This window comes from Thermobia domestica, chromosome 11, assembly GCF_964235325.1.
Source record: "Thermobia domestica chromosome 11, izTheDome1.hap1.1, whole genome shotgun sequence".
Lineage (NCBI taxonomy): Eukaryota > Metazoa > Arthropoda > Insecta > Zygentoma > Lepismatidae > Thermobia > Thermobia domestica.
The window spans coordinates 118,374,648-118,386,971 of record NC_137464.1 but is presented as its reverse complement, the minus strand read 5'-3'; the positions used below and the strand labels follow the sequence as shown (position 1 = coordinate 118,386,971).

General features: G+C 37.8%; 1 protein-coding gene across 5 annotated transcripts in view; it reads right to left on the bottom strand.

Moving 5' to 3' along the window:
• Positions 1-10,611, bottom strand: part of LOC145664394 (uncharacterized) — a 73,454-nt gene extending 62,843 nt beyond the window's left edge. Inside the window, exon 1 of one of the 5 annotated variants that reach the window (XM_081731060.1) lies at positions 10,478-10,611. The gene's annotated coding sequence lies outside the window, so the exon portion shown is untranslated. Of the gene's footprint in view, positions 1-2,008; positions 2,806-10,299 lie in introns of those variants that run through there. The other 4 variants (XM_081731059.1, XM_081731058.1, XM_081731057.1 and 1 more) reach the window with 4 other exon arrangements.
• Between the last annotated feature and the right edge of the window lie 1,713 nt (positions 10,612-12,324).

Here is a 12,324-nt window from a genome sequence, read left to right as displayed (position 1 = left end):
CCTATATCTTTGTCGTCAAACGACAATATCTTTCCTTTCAAACAGCAGTTTTCTATTTCCAATAGAATTTTTTTCAACCTAAATCCAAACCTGCGCAGTGTTTGTTGTAATGTCCACTCACCGTCAGAACCTTTAGAGTCAATGCTTTTCTTAAGTTCGCACAATAATTTATTTAAGGTGGCGACAATGCTTTCAGCATAGAGATTGTGAATTGTTCTACGAACTACTACTTCATCGAAAGAATCTAAATTTGTTTGTCTTTTCTGTGTATTTGGCCTTGCTTTATAGAGTGTTACGACGGGTTGTCCAGACTTTACTCCTTCTCTTTCACAATTCGCCACACGGATCTCTCACTGACACATGTTGCTCGGGAAATTTCATGAACACTGTCAGATTTATTATTGTTTGCTGCAAGAAAAATTGTAAACATTAAAAACAATGTCTCCTGCATCACAATGCAACGGCTTGCCTTTCTTTAAGGTACTATCACCCATTCTTATACACAAAATTTCGAGAACGAGAATAAAACAAAGGATTGACAACTCTCAACAGTCAGCACAGAAAGAACAGCCCTACAGAAAGAAGACGCGATTTTCAGTTCATTTCATTTCGCTTTTGTTTTTTAATGTGTTTGTGTGTTTTTCCTGGAAGTGCTGTTCTTATGTCCTATTGGTAAATGTTATACTTTTCGAAGCTACATTCACTAACCCCCACGCTCTGTTTCCGCGACCAGGAAACGGGAACACATTCACATATCATCCTCTAACTCAAGGGCCGTGATAGGTAAAGACATGGGGGTTTCTTTAAAATAAACTTTGGACTTCCCATCCCATTTCGTCCACTGCATATCTGTGTATGTCTTCAATAGAACGAAAGTTTGTAGCATGTTGAAATCTGAGTGTTGTTAGAACAGAATAAACATAAATGGCTATCATTAAAAATTATTTTCGACATACTTATAAAATTCAAATATAAAATAACCATATTCTTCATGAAAGTTATGCAAATATAAAAGCAAAAAATGTAGCATTTATGCCTCCTCGAACTCCAGTTATCGTTATACAAAGATGACAAGTATATTTATCAAAAACGAATATCCCATTTCGGTTCATTTTCTTTCGCTTTCCTGTTGTAGAGAACGGAGCGTGCTTTTAAGTTGGTATTTGTGTTCGCGCATTTTCTCTTTCCTGGGATTGGACGTTGAATTGAACGAAGCGTCTGCATTAACCAGTGGGATGGCATTTGAGCAAGAACGAAGTCTACGTCACTGCCAGGATAATTCTCGGGCACTGTAGTACAGGTAAGACGTATTTTCGTATGTATTTTGGAATTTTTGTGTTTCATAAACATGTATTTGATGGACTCTGGCCCCAATTCCTTCTCTAAAAGTTTATTTACATCAGTGGGGTGGTGTTATACTGCTAGTTGGAAATATGAGAAGGTAAGGATTCTGTTTTCGTTATTTCTGAATAGAACGTAGTTTGCAACATTTAACTGTTGGAAGGTGCTAATTTTACGCAGTAATATAACAGATGAACATGTATCTTGTGGAGAGCAAAGGAAACATGAAAATGAGAAATACTTGTGATTAACAGTTAAGAGTAAACGATGAAAATAACAGAGAAGTCATTCTATTTAAAACATATTGATTGGAGTTTCATGGGGACGTCAGCATCTAGGCTATTTGGCCCCGTCCCGATCAACATCACAATCATGATAAAAACAAAGATACCAAAATATACCAAAAACAGCTGTAAAAGACAAATAAAAAAACTACATGAAGAGAAAATAATAAATATATGAGAATAACACATATATAACAATAACAATAAATAGTAAAAAAAAAAAACAATAAAAATTCTGAAATTAACGCTTGAGGCGAACCACAAATCTAAAAGAAGAGATAAAATAATAAATATATTAGAATAACAAACATAACAACGGTAAAAATAAAAATAAATAAATAAATAAAAAAATAAAAGGGCAGAAATCAATATTTAAGACGAACCTTTCCACGCGGGCCAAGTCCTGTCCACTCAGTATCCAACCATGGTTGTCTTCCACCATGCCAGATTCTAAAACACTGCTTACGAACAGGTGGAGATTTTGTTGGTTTAAACAGAAAGAACCGTATCATTGAGTTGGCGGATATTCTGGCTAAGTTTTAGGCCGGCGATATAAGGTGAGCGGCGAAGAGTTGCAGCTCATTGAAGACCAACACAAAACGCTACATGTGGGGTTTGCTAGTCGATGCGACTGGGATCGGAATTTCTGGACTTTGTCGGGAACAAGATCCGTTTGGATGGAAACGCCAGGCGTCTGGGTTATCACAGATTTATAAGAGATAGCTGCAACAGTATCAAAGAGCACAGGAAGCGAGAAAAGAATGTTTTCTCTTAAACGAAGCTTAACATCGGCAGCAGAGATCTTCAACAACTATTAGCTTTCAAAAGATATGTTTCCCACGTTGAAAGAGTGGACAGTCTGGAGACCTAGTAAAATGTTTGCCCTTGCAGTTGACACAAAAGGGCTTGGTCGCTGTATAAGGTTCCATACCATGACTACCCCCGCCACAATTTGCACAAACAGCAGCACTCGCACTACACGACGTGCTGGTGTCCTCGGTGGCATTTAGGAGGTTCCAACATGATATTATACCGTATGAGACGTTCAATAAATGATGGTTTTACCGACACGTTCACTGGTCCAATTGTAGTCAATTTTAGTTTCGTTATTTGCTTCTCGTTGACAGTTTCCACCAATAAAATGCCATTCTGTAATTTCTTGATGTCTTTAAACTGTTCACTATTATAAGTAATTTCTTTATTAACGAGACAAAGGGGCAAGCCCTTAACAGCACTCGCACAGTTAACTTCGGCAAGCCCTTAACAGCACTCGGACAGTTAACTTCAGCATTTTTATTTTTAATTAGAAGATATCGGATTACATGCATCGTGATACTAGTCTTTTCACACTAACAAAAACTTGAGATCTTGTCTCGCTCTAGTTTGGTTTGGGCTTCTTACGACAGGGTGAGCTCGAATCCAATGAAACGCTGATGTTAAATATACATTGATAAATAGAAAATGTATGTGAACAAAGCAATTTTACATCGAGGTTGCTTGCGAGAACTTTCGTTACTCCATTGGCTATCACATAAGCATGCCTTAACCGTAGGATCAGCGGGGGGGGGGGGGGGATAAACGCATCTGAATTCGACAGGTATCCGAATTCGACATACCTGTGCTTAAATGCTATAAAATAAGTGTAAGAGGTCATTCCTCCAATCGTGCATAGAAGTGGCAACACTATGGGGGCGTGTTTTCTCGTGTCAAAAGCGCGGTTACAGTAGATGTCATACGCATGGAGAAAAGAAGTATATTGTTGTTGTGTGTGACGCATTCTACGAGAAAAAGCACATAATCTTAAGGAAATCATAAGACGGTAAGTCATTTTCGTAAGACTTTTATTAAAGTTAGATATGCTTCAAGCAAGTTGTGGTACTTTAATGTTGTAAAGGAGATTCAATCAGTGCATTTTGTTTTCTTCTGCGAGGACAAAGATTGTGATGCAACATGAACGGGAGGTTGTCGAAAACACGAGCTTTTATTTCTAACGTGAACCGGATTTCGACAAGGTTGTCGAATTCATGTTCAGTAGTGCAAATATAATTTTACCTGAAGATCTAAACGTATGTTCAAAGTCTTTCATAAAGCTATTTGTTGCATAATTCGACGATAATTTAACCTCAGTTCGACATGGGATGTCGAAATCAGGTTCCAGCATGTCGAATCGAAGTAAAATAAAATTCTTAGTTTAACCCTTATCCGGGCAAGCGGAGCCTTCCAGGTCCAGTAGATTCATTTTTTTTTTTTTTTTCGAATTTCTCAATAACCATAAATATTTCGATAACATAAAATTCGGAATTCTTCTATCTTTAGTCGAAGTTAAAAATCATGAACATATCGAGTTAGTAAGGCCCCAGTTGCCGTCTATGTTACAAAAATAGCTTGCCCGGATAAGGGTTAACGCCCCGCGGATACGTCATCGGGGCCAAAAGAGACGGATGATTATTTCAAGTGAATGATGATGACAGAAATGGTGGAATGAGAAGTGAGGAAACGGGAGAACTCCGAGAAAACACGAACACGATGTCCATAACGAACTCGCATGACCTGGGATGGCACCATCGAGCCCTGGAACCAAAGGCGAGCACTCTACCACTAAACATTGTTCAGCGTAAGCTCTAAACTCCGATAAACAAAATATTTGTATCCTTCCGCTTGTCACAAATACGATTGGCTAGTGATGTATCACTCCCACTCCCCACGGGGAGGGGCAAATTATACACGTGCATTTTGACAATACTGCCTCATGTTGTCCAGATACTTACAGCAGCAGCAGAAAAGAAAGAAAATAAACTCGAAAGATTTTTAAAAAAAAGTATTTGAATTTCGCTCGCAAACAATTGTTGCTTAGTGTGTAAAGGTTTGCCTTGTTGGTGTTTCACCACAACACTCGCGGAACCGGGATTCATGCCAGTCATCTTTCAGACTTTAAAAGCATAACACCCGTCCACAGTTGAGTTGGCGCCATAATTACTGCGCATCCTTAGTGTTTATTTCTATTGTTTCATTAGCCACACTCGATTGCAGTATTATTAGATAGTCCGTATTATATTTTTGTCATTTATAATAATATAGCAGTTTTATATGAAGCTTCATAGTAAAAGTAATAATGCAATTACATGAACTATTTTGCGGAGGAATACAAGCGTCGGTAGGACAACAGCAAATCAGCGACATTTAGTTTCATGTGGCTTTGTTTATCGCAGTTTAGAGCTTACGCCGAGCAATGTATAAGCCACGTGCCCCTACTCGAACTTTAGTAGTAAGAGTTTATGTTTTTTAGAGCAGTCAGAGTGTCCCACCAGCACCAGGAGAACGAATGTAAGCTACCTGAATAAAGAGAGATGGGAAGAATTAGGTCTAAAAATCTCGAACATCTCTGCACTGAAAAACTTACGTTCTCCTGACTAAAACAATGGAATGAGTGTTCATGATTCTCCAGGGTCTTTTAGAACGTTAAAACTGTATATTGAAATTTATGTTGTAACAACAAGTCTTATATTATTGTTTATTGTTTACATCTCTCTTTCTTTTCAGGAACATGGGCCCTAAAAAAATATTAGCCATATTCTGAACAGTCTCTGACGAAAGCAATAAAAGCAATCAACGAGGGAATGAGATACAATTCTGCTTCCAAGAATCACACTAAAGGATAAATATACGAGTAAAATCCAACTTAGTATGAAATTAGGAGGTGTGGCTGCATTCACAGCGCAACACGAACGTGTGCTAGAAGATTGGGTTATAATGATGGGAAAAAGGGAGTTTCCAATTTCACGGAATACATTTCCGAATTCTATTCGAAAGTCAGCAACTGAGTTGAAGCTTGAGGACAGTAGTGCTTTTCCCAGTAGGAAGTGGTATGAAGGGTTTATGACGAGACACCTCAACATCAGAGAGAGAGAATGTCCCAAACAAAGCAAAGCAAGAAGTTATGAATACTTGTAATACTTGCAGAGTTGGCAAAAACCATGGTTTTTATTGAAAAAAACAAAAACCCAGTTTTTTTCTGATTTAAATAATTTGCTTTATGTTTTTATATCACATAAGGGCAGAAATAAGTTTGATTCACCTTGGTGTTATTATGCAATAACACAGTTATGCTGAAAGGGGTCACATAAGCTTAAAGGGAATCCAAACCGCTTCTCGGCTTACATTCAAGAGGAATTGTCAATTTGGACACGACACCGGGACTAATTGGTCACAAATGCGATGAGTCTGCCGACTTACTCACGAAGGACTCCTGATAAAAAATACGTTGTACTGATCTTTGCATAGGCCTACTTTTATTATAATTGTCAAGAGTCATTTCAGAAGGACAAAAAGATAAACAGTTACACAAGTAAAAACATTATACAGAATTATATATAAATCGGGAAACTCCCGCTTTAGCCATTGGGAAAATCCTATTATTACTTTAAATGTATTTGCATGTAAAATTTTAAGGCCAACGTATCATAATCAGTACGCTAAAACTGAGGTATTAAATTACAAATTAAAACAAAGACAAGTAAACTAAAACAAGTAGATTAAAACAAAGTCCAATCCAAGCTAATGTTGGCTACGTAGGCAGCTGATAAATCTTGCCAATTTTATCAATATATTTAAGCAACCTTGGCTTCTTTATAAAGCAACAGGCAATCAGGCAAGCAGAAATATACAATTTGGTTTCGTTTTGTATGTTTAGGCTTAACACTCTTATGTAATACCGAGGTTATCAAAGAAGACTTTTGATTAAGGTAACATGCGAACCACTACTTGGTTTACACTTGAAAGAACGGTTGTGGTTCGACCGAGAATTGAACACGGGACGCCTTGATTAAAAAGTGAAAAGGAGATAAAACTAATGTAGATGGTTTGATATATGGAAACATCACTATTAAGTTCACACGATTTAAAGCGCTTTTTTTTATTTTATTTTTTTTTAATTTTTTATTTATTTATTTATTTATTTTTTTTAAGAAATTAGCTGGTTTCAACCACCTTGGTTTAAACCAGCCAACCCTGACCACAAGGAAAAGAATCACTTGCACAGAATTCTGCAGTAGAAGGTTTAACACCAGTATCGATTCTTTCGTCCAGCACAGATGATTCGTTGTAGCAATCTATTCACGACTCTTGATAAACTCACCAGAAACTTCAACTACGCCGCCTTCTAAACTTCAAGAAGTGATGGCTAAAGCAACAGCACACATTCGAAAGCCATCAACCAGCATAAATCAGGTGCCTTCACCATTCAAGAGAGCTCTATTCTAGCCATGCGATAATCTATCAACAAAAGTTAAAAGAAAGAAGGTAAAACTTCCAGCTGTGGTAACATCTCCTCAAATGATGGAATATTTTAAGAAGGGAAGAAACGTCAACTAGGAATGAAAATAAATAAATTAAGAAAAAAAAAAAAAAAAAAACACACACAAAGAAACTTGCTGTTCCAAGTAAGGATATAGCGAGAAAAGTTACGCAGAAACGAAAGAAGAAACTGGGAGTGGGTGATTCGGACACTTCAGATGAAGGTGCGATGTCTTTTAAAGACAGTGATTCAGAATGAGAGAATGATGACTCTGATAGTGTATCAACAGACAGTGTCAGTAATAGAAAGATAAAAGAAGGAGATTACATAATTGAAGAATTTATAGGGGGGAACCGAAATACTTGTAAGTTCACCTTCCTTTGTGTTGTTCAAGAGATTCTGGGATAAGTAATCCAAGTGATGGGATTGAAAAAGCATTGATAATAGTAAAAAGGAATTTGTTGTAAATGAAAAAAAAAAAATCGTTTATTACAGGGAGTCAAATAATTGGTTTTGTCCCGACTCCAGACCTCTCCATGACGGGAGAAAGAATTAGATATGTTTTTCAGAAGCCTGGTAATGTGATTGTAATTTAGGTCTTCCAGAAGTATCATCTGTTAAAATGTCTATAATATAAATTGCATTTTTTAGACGTTCAGTACTTACTTTTGTTTTCTTCGTATTTTGTTTGGTTTTCTGGTATTTGTAGATTGGTTCAGTAACTAATCAATTCAGATTTTTTTTTTTTTGTCTGTCTGATGATTTCTGTATAATAAAAAAATAATATTTGAAGCTGAGAAGTGATTACTGTTACTAATAATGCCTATAACAATGCTATCCATGGCTTTGGATTGGATAAGTAAACAAATTATAGTTTATAATAATGCCTACTTAATGTTTTACTTGAACGTAATTGAAGGTGTCGAATTCAGGTACCATAACTGTCGAAACCAGGTGAAGTGTGTCGAATTCGGGTTTCAATTGCAAGTTCCAGTTTCATAAAAATTTTAAACATTAATATTTGAGCCTTCAAGTGACTTTAAGTATTAGTAGGGCCTCTACAGTTCAAGGACAAAAAAGGGCCAACACCGACCAATATTATGGCCAAAATAAGAAATTCATTTTAGAAAAAGTCCTTAACCTGTTGAAATCCCGTGCGTTTCCCTTACAAGAAAAAAATTCCCATCGACAAAAACACATACCCCCGGAAAAGTAAGAATCGGAACTTAACTGTCAAACCAAAAGATTAGGCCCCCACCAACCCAAACGATCAAAAGGTACAGGTTATTTTTTTTTTAAATCCTTTTGTGCTTTATTTTTTTCACTTTTTGGTTAATATTTTTTTAAATTTTTATATTTTCAAAGACTTGGACACTGGAGAACACAAACACCGGACGCACACACGGGTGTACGTCCAAACTAGATGCAGGAAGATGTTTCCGACCATCCACTCCCCAAGACTCCCACCAACCACCCCCGAGTCCAGTAGTGGCATTCGCGGCTGAGAGGGCATGCAAAAACATGCAGATGAGGGTTGATACATAAATAAAAAATAAAGCCATCCGCCCAGCTTTAACCCTTCCCGACGATGACGGTCTGCCACGAGGGGTAAAATAATTTAAAGCAACACAACGTTGAAAATGGGCCATCTGGGTCTAAGCCGGGGCCGCCATCTGCGGAAGAGTAGCCTAACAGTTTAAGCTGGAAAGATGTCTTGCAAAATGTTAGTTCATCTATATACAATTCCAGGAACAACAGAATCTGTTTCTTCCTATGGAGCGAGACCTGAGTGAATTATTCCACTTGCCCCACCCACGGGACGGCTTTGCCAATATGACTTCCTTCAACTTAATGTTCAACAAGACATTACTACCTATGTAACTAGACTATATTTGCGCTTAGTACATAGTTATATAATAAATACTGTCACAAAGTTTGGAGTGGCGCTGTAGGCATCTAGAGAGGTACAGTGCTGCCATCTGTGTATAAAGCGGAAGATGCATGTAGTGTGTGTTTGACTGTTCATGACATACGTTGATATTGTACTGAGTTCTGATAGAGTGGGGCGAGTACGAAAGTCGTGTAGCAGTAATTGCACTACACAAGGTCGGGAAGAGAGCAGGTGAGATTTTCAACCTCCTGAAACCCCTACAAATCAGCAAGATTCGTGTATTGCGCCATACAGCGATACACTGAGACTGGAACGGCAGCTGACCGCGCAAGGAATTGCAGACCACGAACGGTAGGAACCCCGCAGGTCCAGAAAGCACTTGCAGCAAGAATTCGAAGAAATCCTCTTCGAACACAAAGTGTGATGGCTGCTGAGATGAACATCAGCAGTTATTCTATGTCTTGTGTGCTCAAGAATAACCTACATCTACGGGCGTATAAGAGGCGGACTGGTCACTTTCTGACCAAACATCAATGTCGCAGAGGGTCCTTAAATCAAAGAGACTGTTGCGGCGTTACGCCAACGAACTGCACAGAAAGATTCTGTTCACTGACAAAAAGGTGTTCACAATTGAGCAGGCCTACAACGCCCAAAATGACCGTGTGTATGCCAACGTTATCTACTGCAGCAGCTGAGGCAGCTCCAAGGGTTCAGGGGGCACATCATCCTGCCTCAGTGATGGTTTGGTGAAGAGTGAGCTACTCAGGCACAACCCAGCTGCATTTTTGCGAACAAGGTGTTAAAACATCTGCCAAGGTGTACCAGGACACAGTGCTAACACCTATAGCGAAAGCGCTGTCTGCTACCATGTTCCCTGGAGAAAGGTGGACCTTCAAGCAGGATTCCGCTCCAGGCCACAAAGCGAAAGCCACCTAGGACTGGCTGGCACGGAAAGGCCTCCCGACTTCATTTCTACCGCTGATTGGCCTTCTAGCAGCCCGAACTTTAACCCATTGGACTATAAACTTTGGGCAGTCCTTCAGGCAAAAGTCTGCCATAAACGGCATCCAACTGTCGACAGTCTGAAACAATCCTTGATCCGAGCAGTGAACAATTTTCCCATGGACGTAGTGCGTAATGTCATTGACCAGTGGTCGGATAGACTTCGTACCTGCATCAAGGCCAGGGGGAAGGGGGGGGGAAGACATTTCGAAAAATGATTCGTGCGTCAGGTGTACAACATATCAATGTAAAACATGACCAAAATAAATTGCCTTGGTGTTAATACTCTCTGTGTTATTCACATTCTAACTTGTGACGGTATTTATGATATAACTAGGTGTGTGAAACCAATAAGCAATACACTAACTCAAAATGCTTACATTCAAAAATCAAAGAAAATAAGTGCATGTGTAAAAAAATGAAGACAGTGGTTACGAAAAATTACTTTCAAGTTTCTACTACAATAAGAGGTCAATAAATCCAGATACCTACTCCTCATGCAAAGGAATTTTAGAACATCATGTCAACTTTGCTATGATCAATCATTCAATTTTCAGCTCTGAATCTAGAAATTAATAATCGTGCATTTAGCACACACTAGCATGTGATCCTATACAATAAAATGTCCCTACCGGGTTTAATATCATGTTCGTTAACTGTAATTACCAATACTTGCTGACTATCCTATTTTAAACCTAACAATTAAAATAATACATTGTTCCGCTGTGATCCCTACACATCCTACTACTCAACTCCCCAAGACGCCGGCGAACACGTCACGAAATGTTTTTGTTTACAGTATTCAGTGCTGCCAACCCACGCCAGCGTTGCCAGACTCGAAGAATGTGAAAACCGTACGGAGAATGAATCGTTTCATCCTAAGGACCAGTGGCGGTGATTGGACGTTATAGTTGGAGAGGCAAGACATGATCTGAATATTTGGATATCAATGTTAGTTTTCCTGGTTGTTTTTAACACTTAGACGAAAAGTTGTATAACTAATAGGATACTACCATTTTCAGTTAAAAGACTGTATATCATATTTTATTAAGTAAATTGACAAGAGCAACGCAAGTAGGTAGTAGCATTTGTACTCTTAAATAACGGAAGTGAAAGAAGAGACTTGATTCCTTGCTCATCAACATCTTAAAATTCTGTCTGGAAAATTGTCTGATCAGATTATTTAACAACAATTTGCAAAACAAAGGATAATATTGATCATAATAATGAATAATAAGGCTTGTTCGTAGAAGTTATTGAAACTGGGAATTATTGAACAACTTATATTATTAATTCCACATATACCATTTTTTTTTTTACCTTAAATCACCACATATGCCATTAAATGTATGTTATTACTCTTAGAAAATGAAAGACAGTCGATACTACAAGCATATGCTACGACATTTTAAGGAATACGCAATTGCAATATTAATTGCTTTGAATTCCAATTAAAAGGCAATTCCTGTAGTTTTCTTAACTTCACAGAAAAACAAATAACCAATATGTACTCACGCAACGGCAAATATTATATGGTACAATTTTTTTCTATGAACCAGCAATACATACGAAAACTACATTTCCAAATGAAACTATAAACATTAAGAGGTCACTTCTAAAAAGTAGGGCAACTGCCCCCTCTTGCCCTCCTCTAATCGCCGTCCCTGCTAAGAACCATAACAAAAATTCTTTTGAAGGCGCTTTACTTTTTGAAGATGCTCAGGTTCTTTCATACTGAGTCAAATTTGTTTATTGTTTTGGTTTGAAATTATGCACTATAAAGTAAAAGTAATATAACATTATGTCAATTATTTTAAAGTGCTGCCGTAACCGTGGCTTCCTGAGAACTGTAATATATATATATCGGTGAATGAATAAAGTCAGTATTGAATACGTTGAGCTGAGAAGCTTGGATAATTCACTGCCAGTATAGGACGTCGGTGTCAAAACAACACCGACAACGTCTGAGAGGTGATTCCTGACACCAAGATAAGACAAAAGTATAGACCAACATGGGTGCACAAACGCTTCTTTTCGGAGTTATAGGCTGTCGAAAACATGAAAACAATAAACTTTAAAGTTACATAGCTTTAATACTATGAGACCTACCATATTCAGGTCAAAACTTCACTCAGGAACTAATATGTGCGCTATCCATCTACATGTTTCAGAATCCTGTGGTACTCACGCAACAATTTTTATAGAGTGAGGCCGTTTCCAAAAGATACAAGTGCACATTTGAAGTACGCTTATTTCCGGAACTGACGTCACCTAATGTGCGTCGAAAGGTCCAAGTTCACAAGTCTGCGAGTGCATAGTGCGTAGTGTGCGAGGATGTACACTATGTTAGTATACTTGTGTGCTTAACATGGCGATATCTAATAAAATAACCTATTAAAATTTTAAAAGCCATATTTTTAATATTTTTGTTGAGCTGAATTTATTTGTGAGCTGATCTAAAAATAATCTACTTCATAAATATACAATTTAGTGATATTACAAGTGAAATATAA